This window comes from Schistocerca cancellata, chromosome 3, assembly GCF_023864275.1.
Source record: "Schistocerca cancellata isolate TAMUIC-IGC-003103 chromosome 3, iqSchCanc2.1, whole genome shotgun sequence".
Taxonomy (NCBI): domain Eukaryota; kingdom Metazoa; phylum Arthropoda; class Insecta; order Orthoptera; family Acrididae; genus Schistocerca; species Schistocerca cancellata.
The window spans coordinates 752,831,760-752,854,357 of NC_064628.1; positions in this window are offsets into that span (position 1 = coordinate 752,831,760).

A 22,598-nucleotide genomic window follows, 5' to 3' on the forward strand; every position below is an offset into this window, starting at 1 on the left:
GTGGCCATCCTCAGTGCTGTAATATACAATTAAAATTGGTAGGCACTGGTATCAAGCTATAACCACAAACTTAGAGCGATCACATAAACTCAGTTTATGTGATCGCTCTAAGGTTATGATACTACTGCGCAATTTCGCTATGCAGCTGGCAAGGATTGTAAACTGTGGACATGTCAATGGCAGGGGATAAAGTCTTTGTGAATTTCATTTCGTGTACTCAGTTGGGCAGTAACTATGCGTTACACACGGGCGAGTGAACAATACACGCAGCTATCAGTGCTTGAAAGAGGACATGTACAGGGCTATTACAAATGATTGGAGCGATTTCATAAATTCACTGTAGCTCCATTCATTGACATATGGTCACGACACACTACAGATACGTAGAAAAACTCATGAAGATTTGTTCGGCTGAAGCCGCACTTCAGCTTTCTGCCGTCAGAGCGCTCGAGAGCGCAGTGAGACAAAATGGCGACAGGAGCCGAGAAAGCGTATGTCGTGCTTGAAATGCACTCACATCAGTCAGTCATAACAGTGCAACGACACTTCAGGACGAAGTTAAACAAAGATCCACCAACTGCTAACTCCATTCGGCGATGGTATCCGCAATTTAAAGCTTCTGGATGTCTCTGTAAGGGGAAATCAACGGGTCGGCCTGCAGTGAGCGAAGAAACGGTTGAACGCGTGCGGGCAAGTTTCACGCGTAGTGATGTGAAAGATTCAGTGTTTAAACCTCCTCTACCAAGAAACGTGCCAGAACTGCGAGCTCGCATCAACAATGCTTTTGAACTCATTGATGGGGACATGCTGCGCCGAGTGTGGGAGGAACTTGATTATCGGCTTGATGTCTGCCGAATCACTAAAGGGGCACATATCGAACATTTGTGAATGCCTAAAAAAAACTTTTTGAGTTTTTGTATGTGTGTGCAAAGCATTGTGAAAATATCTCCAATAATAAAGTTATTGTAGCTGTGAAATCGCTTCAATCATTTGTAATAACCCTGTAGTTGGGCTCAAAGAAGCCAGTTGGAGTAACCAGCGAGCCGTTCGACATTTCAGTAGAAGCGATCCCACTATTCGAGGATGTTGGTAGAAACTGGTGATACATGGCCAAACAAAGCGTCAAGAAGTAAGCGGTCAACCTTGAGACATGACAGAACGTGAACACCGAGCAGTCGTTCAAAAAAATGGTTCAAATGGCTCTCAGCACTGTGGGACTTAACTTCTGAGGTCATCAGTCCCCTAGAACTTAGAACTATTTAAACCTAACTAACCTGAGGACATCACACACATCCATGTGGCCGAGGCAGGATTCGAACCTACGACCGCAGCAGTCGCGCGCTTCCAGACTGAAGCGCCTAGAACCGCTCGGCCACCGAGGCCGGCGGAGCAATCGTCAGAGAGGCACTCTGAGACCGGCTTCGTCATTATGATCAACCCGACGTGCAACTGGTGCATTACTGACCACGAAAACCATTAATAGGCGGCTCTAAGAAAATGAGATTGAGCTCACAGCATCTCTTGCACCGTCTACCATTGACATCTTTACACCAAGTCCGATTGCAGTGGTGTCGAGTACAATAGACCTGGAGTCTCACTGACTGGAGTGATGGTTTGCAGTGCAATTTCATTTAAAAGGTCATCATCTGCGCCACTCTTACTGTTGACTTGCTAGTAGATTCTAGAAGATACGAAGGGTAAGCTCCGCACACCGTTCCACATGTGCTCGGTAGTGTAAACCCGTGAACGATAATATTCACAAATAGCATGTATGCAAATACGAAAATTTTAGTAATGTATTTGGAAACACAACTCTCCTGCTCTCCAGTCTCTGCACCAGTGTCCCGGATTAAACTCCAAACTCCTCCCCACTATCTCATAAACTGTGGGCATTTTACACTGTTACCCGCTCGTCGGATGGTGACGTTAAGCTCGGCGGCACCCTTGATGCTATTCGAGAGGAATGGGCTATGTGCCGGCACCAGGTTTCTCCCTCTCCCTTGTCATCATCATACAAAACAAACGTGGTACTATACAAACAGCGCGTCTACTAGGGCCGTTCGAAAAGTAATGCAACACTCTCTTTCTGAAAGCAGATTGGTTTTATTCAGGATTCTAATACAACATTTTATTCCCCACTCGTTTTGGCTACAAAACCCGATTTTTCAACATAATTTCCGTTCAATGTGACGGCCTTACGTCACCTTACCTGGAAGGGCACGTTTACCCACATGGTACCACTCTAACGGTCGACATCGGAGCCAACGTCTTACTGCGTGAATAACCTCCCCATCATCCACGTACTGATTCTCGCGAGGTGCCTCCTTCGTTGGCCTGAACAAATGGAATTCGGAAGGTGCCACATCCGGCCTGTAGGGCAGATGAGGACGAAAACTAAGGAAGTTTTCTGAGCCCCTCTCGGGTGCCGAGGCTTATGTGTGGCCTTGTGCTGTCACTGACCAGACGTTCGATTACATTTTTCTGGTGAAGAACAGACTGCAGGAGCCACAGTGCCGGCCGCCACGTGGTAGATAGGAGAGGTCTGTGCGACCTTATTGCGATGATGACACACGGAACTTCATGAGACGATAAGGGCTGAAGTGGGAGTATTCCACGATGCCCCGCAATAAATTCCACACTTTTTAAACCGAAATTGACTGAGAAAAAAATGTGTAGCATTACTTATTGAACGCCTCTACTATTACACTCATATACACTCCACAAATACTGATGTGATGCAACTCTCACATATCTGCAAGGAAAGGGGCCAATATGCGCGGAGGAAGAATAATACCGTTGGCAAGGCGGCCGCACCCATCCCGAGGGATACCACAGCCAACAGTGCCACAGAGTATTTGTATTTCACAATTTCGTTACCTAAGAAATTAACTAACGACCAACACGTGACACATATGGAACCTGCCGGTAATGTATTTCGAACACGCATATTTTATGACGGATGAGACGTGATGCTATCCAAATTTAACCATCGTAGTCGCTACACACACCTGTCTGCTTCACGTTGTGATGGATCCAAAGACAGATGACATTAATTATTCTACGTATATGTCTATATTTACATCTATACTCTGCAAATCACTGTGAAGTGCGTGGCATAAAAATTGTTTTTATCTTACCTTATATTCAAATTTCTTCCTGTCCCATTCCTGAATCGATCCAGTGAAGGACTGTTGCCTGTGAACATGGCTGGACAACATTAATCGAAACGTTAACTTAGTTAATCGTTAAACCGTTACTAAAATGTTAACTTCGTTAATACACTCCTGGAAATTGAAATAAGAACACCGTGAATTCATTGTCCCAGGAAGGGGAAACTTTATTGACACATTCCTGGGGTCAGATACATCACATGATCACACTGACAGAACCACAGGCACATAGACACAGGCAACAGAGCATGCACAATGTCGGCACTAGTACAGTGTATATCCACCTTTCGCAGCAATGCAGGCTGCTATTCTCCCATGGAGACGATCGTAGAGATGCTGGATGTAGTCCTGTGGAACGGCTTGCCATGCCATTTCCACCTGGCGCCTCAGTTGGACCAGCGTTCGTGCTGGACGTGCAGACCGCGTGAGACGACGCTTCATCCAGTCCCAAACATGCTCAATGGGGGACAGATCCGGAGATCTTGCTGGCCAGGGTAGTTGACTTACACCTTCTAGAGCACGTTGGGTGGCACGGGATACATGCGGACGTGCATTGTCCTGTTGGAACAGCAAGTTCCCTTGCCGGTCTAGGAATGGTAGAACGATGGGTTCGATGACGGTTTGGATGTACCGTGCACTATTCAGTGTCCCCTCGACGATCACCAGTGGTGTACGGCCAGTGTAGGAGATCGCTCCCCACACCATGATGCCGGGTGTTGGCCCTGTGTGCCTCGGTCGTATGCAGTCCTGATTGTGGCGCTCACCTGCACGGCGCCAAACATGCATACGACCATCATTGGCACCAAGGCAGAAGCGACTGTCATCGCTGAAGACGACACGTCTCCATTCGTCCCTCCATTCACGGCTGTCGCGACACCACTGGAGGCGGGCTGCACGATGTTGGGGCGTGAGCGGAAGACGGCCTAACGGTGTGCGGGACCGTAGCCCAGCTTAATGGAGACGGTTGCGAATGGTCCTCGCCGATACCCCAGCAGCAACAGTGTCCCTGATTTGCTGGGAAGTGGCGGTGCGGTCCCCTACGGCACTGCGTAGGATCCTACGGTCTTGGCGTGCATCCGTGCGTCGCTGCGGTCCGGTCCCAGGTCGACGGGCACGTGCACCTTCCGCCGACCACTGGCGACAACATCGATGTACTGTGGAGACCTCACGCCCCACGTGTTGAGCAATTCGGCGGTACGTCCACCCGGCCTCCCGCATGCCCACTATACGCCCTCGCTCAAAGTCCGTCAACTGCACATACGGTTCACGTCCACGCTGTCGCGGCATGCTACCAGTGTTAAAGACTGCGATGGAGCTCCGTATGCCACGGCAAACTGGCTGACACTGACGGCGGCGATGCACAAATGCTGCGCAGCTAGCGCCATTCGACGGCCAACACCGCGGTTCCTGGTGTGTCCGCTGTGCCGTGCGTGTGATCATTGCTTGTACAGCCCTCTCGCAGTGTCCGGGGCAAGTATGGTGGGTCTGACACACCGGTGTCAATGTGTTCTTTTTTCCATTTCCAGGAGTGTAGTTAAAGCATTACTTTACAGAATATTTATTGGAATTAAAGGTAGTCGTTAACTCGTAGTAATAAACTTTGAGTTGTGGGGGTAGTTAAATGAGCAAGTGACTCACACGTATCACTGTTGCTTAAATAAAAATGCCAGTTGCTGCAGCGCTGAAACACTCTCCATTGCTTCTGTTTGGTATTATTTTAACCGGATTACTGCTACTGGCTGCGCTGTCGGCATCTGACTGCCCAAGATTGATTTTTCTTTTTGGCTTCATCAACCGGCTCCTGCTTTTACTGTTTCTCTGTTTCTTCAAATTGTACATATTGCGATTTATATGCTCTCCTGAAGTGTTGTTTCAGTTGTTAAGGTTCCAAGTGTGTGCCCTAATTGTTTAATTTGTAGGCAAGCACAGTTAACAATCTAAAAGCATTTATTCTTCCAATCTGAATTAAAAATTTACATAATCACTTAAATGCAACCACTGATTTTCATTACTTGTAGAGCTAGAATGTGATTCCATGATTTAGCTTTCACATTTAATCCACAGACAAAAAGTATTTCTTAACGCGGACTTAGTAAACAAACAACACTAAACAGCCAGCACCCGCTCGCACTCTGTTGTTTACATGAGTCGCGCGATCGCTGTCATAGGCACACAGCTAGGTCACCTGAACTTGGACGAACATGATTTCTGCAGGCGGCACCATGTCATTTTCGTCATATAGTGTAGATATCTAATTAACAATGAACGGATGTACAGAAAGTTAACTGAAGTTAAGGAATCCGTTAATGTTTTCCAAAGTTAACTTAAAAGTTAGTTCGTTACTCGAAAAGTTATCATTGTTAATTAACATTAACTGTCTTACTCCCAGCTACGCTTGTACACCACAGTGCGAGTTCTCCTTTGCCCTGATCTTTTCTATGTGATCTCTACGTGTTACAAATGTACGGAGCTGAATGATATTCGTCGTCTCAGCCGCGGAAGACGGTTCTTTGAGATTATATAAATAGGATCTGTCGGAACTTAACGCATCGTTCTCCGAGTGAGTCTGTTAACATTAATTAACATTTTTGGGAAATCAAACAAGCCTGTAGCTAGTGGTGCACTTGTTCTTCGTATACGCTCCACTTTCCAGTTCGTTAGACCTGGAATGATTAACATTAAGGTACGGACGTGTTTAATTTCGGCTGAACAGCCTTCCGGCGCCTCTCAAGTAATTTTTTTTTGATCTCACTGTAACAATTCACATCGGAGATTTAAGACAGTAGACGTGTATTAAATCAGAATGTAACTAATTCGCCGCAGCGCCAGCAACAGTGATCCTGAAAATGGTTGAGAGTTTAGTGACGTTCGTGTTCAAATGCGTTGCTTATTTGTTACGACGAATTTGAACTTACATCAGTTCAGTTGTAACACAGTAGAGCTCAATCAGTAGAAGGAAAAAGCATTTACTAAGCAACTAACTCCGTTTCCCGTGTCACACCTTGCTTATTTTCCTAATTCTTCGGGAAATCGGAATTGTACGTGACCCCAATGGGCTAAGAATATCTTCACCTTAGGCGCTAGCAGAAATTTTCCCTAAAGGAGGATGAGGGGGGAGGGGTGAACAAGACACTAAAATTGCCATTTTTTCTGTAGATTACTTGATCACTTTCGCGACGTGTTATTCCATAAGAAGTAAACGTTGTAGGCAACATAAAAAATTTTATCATATTCCGGACATACGTCATCGAGCAGCTACAGTGCAACTGTTCGAATGTTGAGGCTGGCAGCAGTTGAATCCATGACGTCATAGTCACGATGACCACCAACTTGTGCCGGTATGTATCGAGCAAAACTAGGGAGAAAAGTGATATTGCACCTGTTCTTTATATTAAATCTTGTAGTTTTATTGTTTCTTTATAAGAAATTATCTTCCACAAACCTGTTTCAGAACAGTACTCTGAAAAACATTCTCATTGTAAGTTTTATTAAAGTTTTACGAAAATCGAAACTTGTGATTTTGTTGTTGGGGAATGAAAGTGGGAAAGGGGTGGGAGGAGAGGGGAGGGTGGTATGGCTGGTTAAAGGGGTGCTTTCCTGCACCTAAGAGTTTAAAAATTAAGCGGTGAGTACAGACCGTACAAGTGTTTCATATGCAGTATCTTCTGGAGACAAAAGCTGGTAGCCCGAGAGAATGTAGTGAGTGTATATCGCAGTGAAACCGAGAATGAGAATAAATACGTTCAGGTGAACAATTATTTCCTTCGAGTGTTACTCCAGGTCAGAAATCAAACATTACCAGTGCTTTGATTACTATTGGAAAGACCCTTCTCACGATCGCAACTGAAGTGCTAAGTCGTAATTTTTTAATAGTGGCCACAGCGTGTCTTCTACTTCTAAAATCATACTGAATGCTGATAACCGTGTTTAGCTTAGGCAGAATTCATTGTTAAAGACGTGTTAAGCGAAAACATAAGCAGTGTAGGTTCTGACATTTCGACAGCTGTTGATCCACTACTGGTTGAAGTACGGGAATCGAGCAGCAAGGGAAATGAAGAGAGAACATAAAAACTGGAAGCGTTTCTGGCCATAAGAGGCGAGCAGCAGCAGAAGCAGACGTAGACAGGTGGCAGGCACAGCACGGCGGGGGCGGACGGCGTGGGGCGGTGGGGGGCGGCGGAGACAGCGACGGAGGTGGCAGCAGATGTCGCGGTCACACGGGCAGCACGCGACGCGACGCCGTGCTGCGACGGTATAAACAACACGTCGCAAGTTCTTGGCCTACAGGACACTCACCGTTAATGTGACGAACATGCAGCCGGCTGTTGTTCAGAAGAGATCAGTCTCCACAGCCAAATTTACACTGTGGTAAACGAAAATTGGAAACTCTGCACATCTAACATTTGTATAAACATATGCACCATATGAGACCTGATTGGTAGGTAGTCAGAGACCGCACAGGATAAGGTTAAAATTGTGGATGATGCCGTAAACAGTTACTGTGAGTTGCACAATCAAACAAACAACTTTATTTTTCTAAGAACAACTTATTTACACATTGGTTTAAAAGATCACAATTAAACAATACGGCTGAAGGCCTAGCAAAAGAAAACTTGAAATTTTTTCTGCGCTGAAGGCCCAAAACCACACAGCAAACACAAGAACGGCTGAAGGACTGGCTTAGAAATCAAAAGCAATTAAAAATAGAAGGTAAAATTAAAAAAAAACATGCAATGAAAAAAGTTAACGGCTGAAGGTCTACACTACACGTCTGAAGGACAACTATAATTCAGGCACATTAATAAACAATTTGTTAAGCAAGAAAATTTCCTTTTAAACTTACAACAGAATGTCCTAAACCTGATTAATATATTGCATGGCTGAAGGCCATAAACAAATTTGAAACAATGGCTGAAGGCCTGAACAACAAGTCAGATAAATAATTTAGAATAAACCCCTTGCTCCTTATAAAATTTTCCTTTAGAGAATACACGTGGCTGAAGGCCTTATTAAGGGCTTCATCCAAATCCTCGGCTGAAGGACACACATAATACATAGAACAACCAACGGCTTAGGGACTGGATTACAAACAATCCTAGATAGAACAATTTCTAAGAATAAAAATCTTTTTCTGTAACAATCAATGCTCAAAACTTTAATTTAACACAGCTGAAGGCCTTTATGTAAAATATATAAAAAATGAATTAATACACATCCAAAGGCCTCACACAATACTTCAACTGAAATGAAAATCACAATTTAAAACAAACAGAACAAGTGGCGCTCAGAAGTTTTCCAAGGGTCGGCCTGGGAAGGTAGCTCAAATGTAAGGTAAGGTGAGACAGACAGCTAAGACTTCAAATTAGGTGACTGGATGGCAATCCAAACTAGGGACAGTCCAAGGACCGACCAACAATTTAACCAATTCCCTTCCGTCCAACCAATGGCACAACGATGGAGAATATCGGACAAGGACGAGAATATGAACAGCACTACGCCTCCAGAAATTGGCGTCTAAAACAGCCAAGGGAACAATAACCACTCTAAGAGAAATATAAACTGATCACTCAACTTCAGGGTCCAGGTTCGGTGGGCAACGAACTTTGTCGCTCTCGCAGCTAGTGCCTCACTATCCAACAGTGCGTGGACGCCACCTGTGGTCCCGGCCGGGCTGCGCTGCAGAGAATTGCTTGCCGCTCAGTCCCAACTCAAACAATACTAAAACCAGTGACTGTGGAACAACAAGGACAAATCACAAGTCGACGCACACAGAGAACCCGGAAGCGGTCAGCGGAAAATAAACGTTGTCCGATGAGACGACCGACCAAACGATTTTACTCCCTTCGGACGGGCGATGTCCCGAAGACACTGGCTCGGACCCAACCATGCAGAGGGGACACTTGCCCATTGGCCACCCGACATCTCTGCACAAGGAAGGAACCGACACAAGTCCCGCAAGATGAACAATTGAAGGGGCCCAGAAGCGATCGGAAGACCAAATACACGTCGCCCGATGAGACGACCGACCGAAAGACCAACCAACGGTCGTTCCCGCTCAAGTCTCCTTTCCGTCAAAGAGCGGATGTGTGTCCCCAGCTGTCGGGCTAGTACTGGCTGTGCAGACCTCACTAGAGCTCCATCCCGACTCACCGTTCACCACGACCCGGAAATACTAGCGGTCGCTCCAGAGACAGTACGACAGTGCTCTTATCGATAGTGCTGCTGCTGCCACTCACGGGCAGGAAGGCCAGCAACTTAGTGACGCCAGTAAATCGAATAAGAAACGGGACGGCAGTACCGCAAAGACAAGATGTCAAGTAATAAACGGCACGAACACGAGTCGCGCACGGATCAATCTACATCAATATCCAAACTATTGTACAGGGCAAGAAAAATGCCGCCCTTGGCGGTCAGCATGTGATTTTTCATCGCAGTTCACGGCAAAATTGTACCTACCGAAACTTAAACCCATCAATAGGTTTAAGAGAAACGTGATTTAAAAAAGCGAGACTCTGGCAACGCAAGTAGAACGAACTCTACACTGTGCTTGAGCTGTCTCATTAGTTCAGTGAGACGAGGCGGAGCTCGAGTCGTGTCCGCACCAAACATTTTTTTTCCCATTCAAAGAATCAAACTGTATCCAATTTACACCTCCACAGTGAGTATTTCTTTCTGTTCCCGTACATTTATTTAAACATTAAGGCATAACATGAACGTCTTACGGACGTGAACGACTACTTCGTCTCTTCCACGATGCAAAGAAAGCCGAAAGGAAATAGTGGACACACCGAATGAGGTACAAGAAACACAACAGATAATCTGTAGTGGATTGCACATTATGCTACGCACTATAATTCGTCAGTATGTTCGACATTCAGGCTTAACTTCACAGAGCCGGTACGTACACTTACAGTACGAGCAACGTTCACTGCAGAGAAGGTGTTCAAAGCGACCACTTTGCACTTTCAAACACTTCGCCACTCGCAGGATCATACTTTGTTCGACTCTACGCAATACACCTGCATCCACCACTGCCAAAATGGCCCGCCTGCCACCTATTAGGTCGTGTGCATCCATGGGTGGAGTACTATAAACTTGATCCTGTATGTGCCCCCACAAATTAAAACCTAGTGGATTAAGGTCCAGGGAACGTGCAGACCAGAACAGTGGATGCCCACGAACAATCCATTTCCCTGGAAAAGCTTAATCCAAATGGTTACGCACCTTCATTCCTAAGTGTCGCGGTGCACAATACTGGTGAAACCATACCTGTCTCCGAAGACCAACTGGAATGTTTTCTAATGCGTCACGCAAACTATTGCAAAGAAACTTACCATAGAGACCAGCAGTCAACTTGTCCGGCAATCGGTAAGGGCCCAAAACACTTCTCCTACGATTCTAGCCCACAGGTATATGCCAGACCGTATCTAAAAGCCACGTTCACGAGCGACATGTGGGTTGGCTTCCGACCAGTAACAGCTGTTATGGAGGTTGAAAATATCTTCACGAGCGAAGCTAGATTCGTGAACTCGTATGAGATTATTTATAAAATGTTCATTATCTTTGGGTGTTGTGTGATGTCCTTAGGTTAGTTAGGCTTAAGTAGTACTAAGTTTTAGGGGACTGATGACCATAGATGTTAAGTCCCATAGTGCTCAGAGCCATTTGAACCATTTTTTTTTCATTATCTTCCGCTTGGTGCAAAAGCCATTCACAAAACTGTACTCATCGAATGCTGTCTTTTGGCCGCTGTTGTTGTGTTAATTTATAAATGACATGGATGCAGTTATTCATAGTGAAAGACTTCGAAAACCAGTCTTTCAGATATCAGGAATTATCTTGCAATGCTAGGTGTGCTTCGTCAAAGTGATCGGTGAACGGTTTCAAGAATCATGTCCTCTGATTGTGAAGTGCATCTAGTCCTTGGATGACCCCTGTCCATTACTTGTGGACGAAGATTATCAGTTGCCCGAAGGCCACTAAAAATACTCTTATCGGGATGGCGTCTTTGAAAGTATCGTGCAGCATACGCACAAGCAGCAGCAGCTTGTTTACCGGATGCACCCAGAACCAAAAGCATGCAGACGTCTTCATCATTCCATCGGGAAGCCACCCTACATGAACTTGAAAGGACCAGTTATGGTTGTGGAGTGCATGCTTAGTAGACACATACATGCAGTTTAATGAATCTCGCTGTCAGATGATAAACTATTGTAGGTGACAAACTGATGTTCTGCTTATAAACGACGAGCACTAGAGAATTGACATCTAAAATATAAACAAAAAGGAGCCCGACGAGAATTCGAACCATAGCTCCATGGTGGATGTGGATTTGATGCCCCAGTAGTACATTTTTTTTTCTATTCTTGTTAGTCATTGTTCTCGGCATCTGACCTGGCCGGACGTCACATTTCACATCTTCAAGTTCGTTGTTGGACAGTTCAACCAGTTATTCTGTTCATTCTGTGCATTCGGATACGCTGCACGACGTGACACTTGCCAGCTTCTCATTTTCATACAAGTTTCCGAAATGGACTCGATCTGATTTTGGATGATAAACTTGTGTTTCGAATCTTGGCGAGAAATCGCATGCTGGTCTCAAAGTGCGGCATTTTTTCTTCACTCTTTATAAAGACAAGTCGTCGTTTAATGTTGCTACCAAAAAACTCGAAAATTCTTTGATCGACTTACTTGATATTACACGATTAACAAATGTCTACAGGACATATATAACAATATACAGGTTTTCTGCTAAAACCTCCGAGAGAGAAAATGTTGTACTATGCTGTGTTATGAAACTGTGTGGTTTCGTTTTCTTTTCCACAGTCAGTTTTAACTACAATAGCAGGGAATTTAAACATTAAACAAACTGTTTCCGCCATATATATTGTTTCTTCTTATATATATTTTTAAACAAAATTATATACGTAACAATGTGCTGCTATCTTTTCTTCCTCGCAGTCGGTATTACAGAAAACAGGAAAGTTTATCGACTTACGATTAGAATACTCTTACGGAATCTCAATTGTCCGAGGCTTTATTATTCTACCAATTCGCAAATTAAATCTTAGCGAATTTGAGGCAGCTATCTTCACAAATACAGCAGCAAGGGATGTCTGTCATGCCCCATATACCATTTACCCATTCATTGTAAGCGGCTTCAGTTACTAATGAAGGAATCTTTATCAATAATAGTAAAGAAAGCCCAAGGTCAGAGAGAGAGGGGAGATTAGGAAATGCAAGGGAAATGGGAGGGGGAGGAAGGGGGAAATGGTTATAGAGAGGGGGAAGAACGAGATGGACGGAGAGGAGGACGAGATGGGCAGAAAGAAGGGGGAAAGGAGATCCATATTTAGCATTTCGCGATCAAGGAGTCTTTTCACCCTCAATGGGTTGCTGTGTGGAATCAATGTCCAGTCACGAAATAACCGGTGCGATACTTCTTGATGGCACGGTGACCACCGAACAGTACGTGAAGGTGGTGGAAGATTATTTCATCCCCATTATACAAAGTGACCCCGATTTCGAGAAGACGTGGTTCACTGAAGACGGAACTCGACCCCATAGAAGCAGGAGAGTTTTTGATGTCCTGGAGGAGCACTTTGGGGACTGCATTCTGGCTCTAGGGTACCCAGGGGCTACTGACATGGGTCTCGATTGACCTGCATGTTCTCCGGATGTGAACACATGCGGCTCCTTTTGGTTTCACTATGTTAAAGACGAGGTGTACAGCAATATCCCCAAAACCATAGCTGAGCTGAAAATAGCCGTTCAGGAGGAGATAGACATCATCGATGTTACGACATTTCAGAGGGTCCTGCAGAATTTCGCCATTCGGCTGCGGCATATCATCGCCGGTGATGGCAGGCATATCAAACACGTTGTAACCTAAACACGAATATCTGTAGTGACGTTTACATGTTGGATAAAGTGTACGGACTGTGTAGTTTGTAACTAATTTACGATGTTTTTCATATAGTTCAGTAATTTATACATAAGAAGTGTGTGACAAAAAGAATGACTGTTTTTTATCTACCAAAGTTTTTACTTTTATTTTCAAACAACAATATTGTCCCTTTCAAATTAGTTCTCAGTAGTTCCCTTCGGCAGCTATAGATCGGGGGACTCGTTGTTCCCACTGTTGCTAGCAGCGCTGAAAGGCTTCAACTGTTAGGGCCTTTAACATGTCGGTAGCGTCCTTTGTTCTCCAGTGTCCCAAAAAGACGTCCCTTTAAGACATTTTTCAGTTTCGAGAAAAGAAAAAAATTACAATGATTTAAATCAGGTGAATAGGCGGCATGTGGAACAACAGGAATGCCTTTTGAGGTAAAAAAATTTCGTGGTGGAAGTGTCCGTATGACGTGGAGCTGTATCATGACGCAACGTCCACTTCTATGCCACGTCCGGTCTCACTCGGTTCACCGTTTTCTCCGCCTTTCGAGGACATTTTTGTAAAACACTTGGTTGACAGTTTGTCCTGGAGGAACAAATACTTCATGCACGATACCCCTCCTGCAAAAAAAGGAAATCAGCATTGTTTTTATCTTTGATCTACTCATTCGAGCTTTTTTCGGTCGAGGAGATGTCTCAGTGAGCCACACATCACTTTGCCGCCTTGTCTCAGAATCGAACTCAAAAATCAAGGATCCACCTCCTGTAATCACATGATTGAACCATTCAAGGTTATTGCCAGTCTTCTCAAAAACATCAACGTACACGTTTTCCCGCTGTCCTTCTGATCACTTGTGAGCCTTTTCGCGACCATTTTGGCACAAACCATTCGTTCGTGCGAAACATGAGTCAAAATTCGATGCACGGTAAAAGTGTTTAACAGGTCATCCTTATTGTTAGTCGTCGGTCTGATCCCTCAAGAGCGCGCACATTTTCGACATGGTTTTTGAAGTTGAAGGTCTCCTTGAGCGCGGTTCATCTTCAACGGTTTCTCGGTCTTCCAAAAATGATCTGTGGTAACGAAAAACTTGTGTTCTTGATATGGAATGTTCCCCATACTCCTGTTTCAATTTTTCAACGTTCACACTCTCGGATTCCCCAAGGTTAACATAAAACTTGATGGCATAACTTTGCTCTACATTCCGCTGTTCCATTATCGTAACACACAACAAACACACATTTCAGGTGATGGCGCTCTCAGAATTCACGAGATGGTTGTAGGTAGCTAAAGCTCGAACTCAGCAGCAGGCAGGAATGAATACATTGGATTTCATAAGTAGAATAACACAGTGTTGATAGATTGCTCAGTATTGTCAGTCTCACGCCTGGTGTTGTAAATTAACGTCCTGCCCGACCACATCATTAGGCTAGTGCAAGCTACCACTACTGGGAAGCTGGAGTGCACTACCATTAATTTCCTAAATGGCATATGGCGCAGAACCCATGAGATACTAAACTGATAAATACAGATTTTTTGGTACAATGTTTAAGATGTGTGAAGGGAGTTGCAAGATAAGATGAAACAGAAAACGTAGCTCGCACCAGACTTGTTCTCTAAGTGAGCACCGCCATGTAGAAATAGCTCGCGCCGAACTTCACAGCAGTCAGCTGGGCGCATCATCCTGGTGGCAGTCGGGTAGCTGGCAGGTGGCATATCTGACACCGAACTTCACAGCAGTCAGCCAGGCACACCATCCTGGTGGCAGTCAGGCAGATGGCAGGTGGTGTGTCTGACGCCGAACTCCACAGCAGTCAGCCAGGAGCACCATCCTGTGGCAGTCAGGCAGATGGCAGGTGGTGTATCTGACGCCGAACTTCACAGCAGTCAGCCAGGAGCACCATCCTGTGGCAGTCAGGCAGATGGCAGGTGGTGTATCTGACGCCGAACTTCACAGCAGTCAGCCAGGCACACCATTCTGGTGGCAGTCAGACAGCTGGCAGGTGGCATATCTGGCGGTGAACTGGCGTCATAGTCGGGCACACTTGTTGGCACAGTAGCTCGGAGCTTCCATCACTACCATGATGTGTCAGGCCCAATGCCATTTAAATATAGAACAGATAACATTCATGCCTCCAGAGAAGTTTCCTGCCATTTTCCCTTATTTCATTTAAGCTGAATGGAAGCAATGGTATTTAGTTACCCTACAACGTTCTGTGTATTTTAATAATAACTCTGCGCAACAGAATTACCTCTGAGACAGGTAAGTTGTGTGAGAGTATGTACTTAGCGCCACTCGTGTGAAGCTGGGACAATGTCACTAATGCATATTTTAAAAGCCCCCGCCACATTTTTCTGTATATATGTCAAGGTTAATCTCAGGAACTGCTACGCAGAATTTAATCAAGTTTTCACAGACACATAGACTTGTTCACTAGGAAAGTTTTTCTTTATAATTTCGAAATTATTTCATGTAAACTGGCTGAGCTATGATGAATTAAAATCAATAGTCGCCTTTTTTGTCTGTATGTGAAGGCTAATCTCAAGAACTACTGTACGCATTTTGATACAGTTCCAAATGATGAGTCCGCAGCTCGTGGTCGTGCGGTAGCGTTCTCGCTTCCCACGCCCGGGTTCCCGGGTTTGATTCCCGGCGGGGTCAGGGATTTTCTCTGCCTCGTGATGACTGGGTGTTGTGTGATGTCCTTAGGTTAGTTAGGTTTAAGTAGTTCTAAGTTCTAGGGGACTGATGACCATAGATGTTAAGTCCCATAGTGCTCAGAGCCATTTGAACCATTTGAACCATCCAAATGATGATTGACGAGTAAGGTTTGTGTAGATAATTTACAACAGCCACGCCAACAAGTTGTTCGGATGTAGGTAAACAGTTCTACGTCTGCAAATGCGGCGTTGGGTCGCGAGTCTATATGTACCGGTACATACATTCAGGTACCTCCTAATATGCTATCCTTTTGCCCGGTGTAGCGCAGCGACTCGGCGTGCGAGTCCTCAGGACGTCGGAAGTTCCCTGTAGAAATACTGAGTTATGCTTTCTCTATAGCCATACATAATCACGAAAGTGTTGCCGTTGCAGGATGTTGTGCACGGATCCATCTCTGGATTATATCCCATAAATGTTTGATGGGATTCATGTCCGGCGATGTGGGTGACCAAATCATCCGCTCGAATTCTCCAGAATGTTCTAGCATGGCGAACTTGCGTCCATAGCAATCCCATCGTTGTTTGTAAACATGAAGTTCATGAATTCCTGAAAATAGTCTCCAAATAGTAGAACATAACCATTTCCAATCAATGACCGATTCGATTGGGCCAAAAGACCCAGTGCATTCCATGACCGGCCGGGGTGGCCGTGCGGTTCTAGGCGCTACAGTCTGGAACCACGCGGACACTACGGTCGCAGGTTCGAATCCTGCCTCGGGCATGGATGTGTGTGCTCTCTCGTGATGGTATGGGGTGCCATTGATTACACGTCTGGGTCAGCTCTTGTTCGCATTGAGGGCACTTTGAACAGTGGACGTTACATTTCAAATGTGTTAAGACCCGAGGCTCTACCCTTCATTCGATCCCTGCGAAACCCTACATTTCAGCAGGATGATGCACGACCACATGTTGCAGGTCCTGTACGGGCCTTTCTGGATACAGAAAATGTTCGACTGCTGCCCTGGCCAGTACATTCTCCAGATCTCTCACCAATTGAAAACGTCTGGTCAATGGTGGCCGAGCAACTGGCTCGTGCTGGCCGGAGTGGCCGAGTGGTTCTAGGCACTACAGTCTGGAACCGCGCGACCGCTACGGTCGCAGGTTCGAATCCAGCCTCGGGCATGGATGTGTGTGATGTCCTTAGGTTAGTAAGGTTTAAGTATTTCTAATTTCTAGGGGACTGATGACCTCAGAAGTTAAGTCCCAAGGTGCTCAGAGCCATTTTGCATTCCATGCACAGCCCACGCAATTATAAAGCCACCAACAGCTTGCACACTGTCTTGCTGACAACTAGGATCCATGACTTCTTGGGGTCTGAGCCACACTACCAATAGCTTTTACCAACTGAAGTCGGAAGTTATCTGACCAGGCTATGGTTTCCCTGACGTCTAGGGTCCAACCGATGTGGTCACGAGCCCAGCAGAGGCTGCAGTCGATGTCGTGCTGTTAGCGAAGGCACTCGCATAGGTCGTCTGCTGCCACAGCCCATTAATGCCAGATTTCGCCGCCCTGTCCTAACGGATACGCTCAATGATTTCTTAGGCTATTTCAGGCAGTGTTGCTTACTTGTTAGCACTGATAACTCTATGCAAACGCGGTTGTTTTCGGCCGTTAAGTGAAAGTCGTCGGCCACTGCGTCGTCCGTGGCGAGAGGTAATGCCTCAGATGTGGTATTCTCGGCAGACTCTTGACACTGTGGCGCTTGGAATACTGAATTCCCTAACGATTTCAGAAACAGAATCTCCCAAACGTCTAGCTCCAACTGCAATTCCGCGTTCAAATCAAATGTTCAAGTGTGTGTGAAATCTTATGGGACTTTACTGTTAAGGTCAACAGTCCCTAAGCTTACACACTACTTAACCTAAATTATCCTAAGTTTTGTGGCGGCGTTCGTAGCGACAAACACTTCGCTGTAGAAACGGCTTACGAAGTCACCGCCACACTTTTAATAGCGGGCCGACCGGTCCGCTGGAACAGTGAACAGAAAGATGAAAACCCAAACACTCTGATTAAATAAAATCGGTACTTATCTTTATTAACGAAGATACAGAAACACAGTAGTGAACTCCGTGTCTACAGAAATCTGCCTAGTTCGAGTCGGAGCGGCTAGGTCAGCGTCGGCTGACGACAAACAACAACTCTGCTGCGATGAACACACAACTGAGTAGCAAGTACACAAATCGGTGGCGAGTATACAACTGAGCGGCGAATACAGAACTGTCCTAGCGCTCGCGACTCCAGCGCTTAAGAAGCCAGAAGCCAGCGGTGGCGCGCGCAGACTTGCGGCGATTTCCTGTATCGCTGGCGCTGCTTATGCGGACGGCGTCCGGACTTTGATGCTGCCAACCTTTTGGCAGCGGGCTCGGTTGGCATTACTGGCTAGGATATAACACTAAGGACAAACACACACACCTATGCCCGAGGGAGGATTCGAACCTCCGCCGGGATCAGCCGCACAGTCCATGACTGCAGCGCCTGAGACCGCTCGGCTAATCCCGCGCGGCAATTCCGCGTTCAGAGACTGTCAATTTCACGTCGGGAACGTTTTCACGTCAGTCACCTGAGTACCAGTGACAGCTCCCCCAATGCACTGCCCTTTTATGCCTAGTCTACGCAATAATACCGCCATCTGGATATGTGCATATGATTTTTGCCACCTCAGTGCATTTGCAAATATCGTCTCATGGTTAGAGGTGTAAGTAGGCTGAAACAATTTGTAAATTTTTTTGTGGGGAGCATGGGGGCTATGTAAGTAGGCTGTTTATGTTTTCTTATTGGCAACGTTACGTAGCGCTCTGTATGAAAATCACTGGCTGTGCTGTGTGCAGTCTGTGGCTAGTTTGGATTGTTGTCTGCCATTGTAGTGTTGGGCAGCTGGATGTGAACAGCGCGTAGCGTTGCACAGTTGGAGGTGAGCCGCCAGCAGTGGTGGATGTCGGGAGAGAAATGGTGGAGATTTGAAATTTGTAAGACTGGATGGCATGAACTGCTATATATATTATGATTATTAAGGTAAATACATTGTTTGTTCTCTATTAAAATCTTTCATTTGCTAACTATGCCTATCAGTAGCTAGTGCCTTCAGTAGTTTGAATCTTTTATTTAGCTGGCAGTAGTGGCGCTCGCTGTATTGCAGTAGTTCGAGTAATGAAGATTTTTGGTGAGGTAAGTGATTTGTGAAAGGTATAGGTTAATATTAGTCAGGGCCATTCTTTTGTAGGGATTTTTGAAAATCAGATTGCGTTGCGCTAAAAATATTGTGTGTCAGATTAAGTACAGTCTTGTACAATTTTTCTAAGGGGACGTTTCATAGGTTGACGTCTCGTATAGCTTCGAATGGCTTTCGGGATACAGGGTCGAACAGAATCTGCCTCTTCACGCGCATCTGTTGTTTGCAAGACGTCTTGTATGAAGAAAGTAAGGTGTTTTTCACACGAATGAAAGTTTCCGCAATCACAAAGAGTCATTTCAAGAAAGCTTCATATACAGTAAAAAATCGCAACACAGCATTCTTATTGAAACTCATGTTTTCGGCAGCATTTGACGATTCTGGAGTCGGCAGAAAGGATCTGATCCAAGTGGTACGGGGGATGATGCAACATGCTCGAGAGAGCGTTATGTTTAATGTAGTGTATCATACACCTAAACTACGTAAGCTGCTTTATTTCTGTACGTGCTGTGTGAGGTCTAGAGAGAGGGGTAGAAGTGGAGGGCATGGATGAGGGAGAAGAAAAGTGCATGGGCCAGTTTATGCAAATGAAAAGTAGCATTGAGGGAAGTAAAGCATCTAGCAGTTCCTGAGGGGATGTTGATATAATTCCCTTAATAAACGTATATGTTATTAATACTGCGTTGTTCTTTATTGTGGTTCGATGGCCAAGTGTCAGAATACAAACGTAAAGTAGGGGTTTGATCCTCAGCCAGTCCTATAATTTTCTCTCATTGATCACTTCTAATATTTGTCATTTATTTTGTCATCTCAATTTGAAATTCGTGTGCTGTAAACGACTTTCATGTTATGTATCAAAACAAGTCTTGCAAAGTTTTCACATAACTCAAAGGCTCTGTAGTCCAAATTTTCGTCTGATAAGGTAGCCTTATCCTTTAGGAGACGAGGTACTGGCAGATGTAAAGCCGTGAAGAGGGAGGCGTGAGTCACGCTTGGGTGGCTCATATGGTAGAGCACTTCCCCACGAAAGGCAAAGCTCTCGAGTCCTAGTCTCGGTCCGGCACACAGTTTTACTCTGCCAGGAAGTTTCAGCCTTATCTTTGGCTGAGTAATGAAAAGGATCTGTTTAAGTAGTATTTTGGCTGTGGCATCTGGATAACTAATCATATTGCTTGATGCGTATGTTTCGAGTTTGACTAGACAGTGTAACCTTCGAGATGTTCATTCACTTTTTTACGAGGGCTATCTTTTTCTAGACTCCGACCGCTCGCGAAATTAAAACCACAGTCATAATCCGGTCAAGCTTTGGACAGAGGTGCTGCGCAGCGTCTCTAATATTCCCAGCTATTGCGTAACGTTCCACTTTACAGTTATGAGTGCACAGTGATCACATGAAGGTGCCTAGAAAATAGTGTCTCCCTCTATGTGTGAAGTACTGTTGACGGGGATTTCATGCAGTCCATACAACGTAACTGTCATACATTTTCTTCGCGGCAATTCTCTGTCGCATACTAAAGGGGCAACGAAGACTCTCCTTCAGTGTTTTCGATGGGAAGCGTTTGATCACCCATCACACAGTCCGGCCTTGACTCCCTCCCGTTTTCATCTCTTCACTCACATGAGCCGCTGGCTTTGAGGACAGCATTTCGGCACAGAAAACGAACTGCAAACCAATGTTAAGAATTGTCAGAAATCGCGGGCGGCTGCCTTCTATGACTAGGCTATTGGAAAGTTGTTACGGCAAACGTCAAAGTCGGAGCTGCAACTGAGCGGGGAAGCAGGTGTAGAGTGTGGCTAAATGCTGCAAATAAAACTTTTTGATTTCCGCTCTCTGCCTGACGCTGCGAACAACGTGTTGCTTGCTGACGACTTATAGACGTGTGTCTTGTGTACTATTGAGATGGGAATTTCGAAGTCATTCAGGATTACTGTGACATCGTTGCCTGCTGATCTAGATTAATAACGTGATTTTTCAGATTCATTCAAAGGCGCGGTTTGCAGTTGGGTATTTATGCAAGCAAGGTTAGCTCTTTATTCGGTTCTCGTCTTTGTTTGAATACACGAGGATCAGCATTTGAAAATCAAATTTCTCATACATTATGCTGCTCACGTAGTTATTTTTCAATTCTACGATCTCTGATGCTCATTTGCCCTTGTGTTCATTTAGCCATTATTCATACAAGGTCCATGTACTATTCATCGTGAACCTCAGAAGTAGCATCTTTAATTTTCCATCGGAAGTTGTAATATTTTCCATTTAATTTACGATTTTCAGCCAAATGAGATGAGAGCTAGTCGCGGTGAACTTCGAGGCACGTGCTGCTGCAATGAATACTTGGGGTTTGCTTTCAAATGTATCATTTGATTTACTGTAAGATTTAGAAAATAAGGAGTGCATTTACAGCTGCATGACACGTACAGCTCCTATAAGGAGTACAGATAGGTTATAGTAAAACAGTTGAAGAGATTGGTTTTTATCTTGTTCCGCTGCGCTATGAAAGCTTGCCCGTTATTTCACTTTTCATTAAAAGTAATCGGATTGCGTGGATGTTCATTTATGGACCAAATTTCACATAAAGTTAAATATTTTCAGGGAATTAGTATCGGAGTGATAAATTGCTATGTACTATCGAGGTTGGTTGGGTTGGGTTGATTTGGTGGAAGAGACCAAACAGCGAGGTCATCGGTCTCATTGGATTAGCGATGGATGGGGAAGGAAGTCGGCCGTGCCCTTTCAAAGGAACCATCCCGGCATTTGCTTGAAGAGATTTAGGGAAATCACGGAAAACCTAAATCAGGATGGCTGGACGCGGGATTGAACCGTCGTCCTCCCGAATGCGAGTCCACTGTGTTACTATCGAGTAAAAGTTGAAGAGGTAGGTCAGCTTCCAAGCTACATACTTATTTTCTTCTTATGATTAGCTTAGATCAAAGCGATCATCTTCAGATCTCCTTAGTTGCGTACGAAGCCTGTCGTTCAAATGGTTCGAATGGCTCTGAGCACTCTTGAACTTAACATCTGACGTCATCAGTCCCCTAGAACTTAGAACTAGTTAAACCTAACTAACCTAAGGACATCTAAGGACATCACACACATCCATGCCCGAGGCAGGATTCGAACCTGCGACCGTAGGAGTCCTGCGAGTCCGGACTGCAGCGCCTAGAACCGCACGGCCACCACGACCGGCGAAGAATACAACACATATTACTCCATTGTGTACCCTGATAGTTCGAACATGATGATTGTATCAGCATGTAGCAGTCGCGCGGTTCCGGACTGAAGCGCCTAGAACCGCTCGGCCACCGGGGCCGGCCAACTCGTCGACTCCAGGTGGAACTACACACAGGTATATGTGTAGTTCGATATGGGCACCACGCATTGCTTACTCAATTAGACCTGAAGATCATCGAATTTTATTAGAATTAGTTGTATAACTAAAATAACTGTGTAGCTGAGACGGCAAAATAAAAAATAAATTTTAAATATCAAAACAGGTGGCGATTCTCTCGCAACGAATATGTCGGCTGTAGTGACTTATCGTTTCTTTATCTCTTGCAAAGACTTGTACATGGGAATATATGAAACGTTGTCGCGTGGATCGGAGTCCTTGTTGAACTGTACGTACCTCTGCAATACGTACGTACGTCT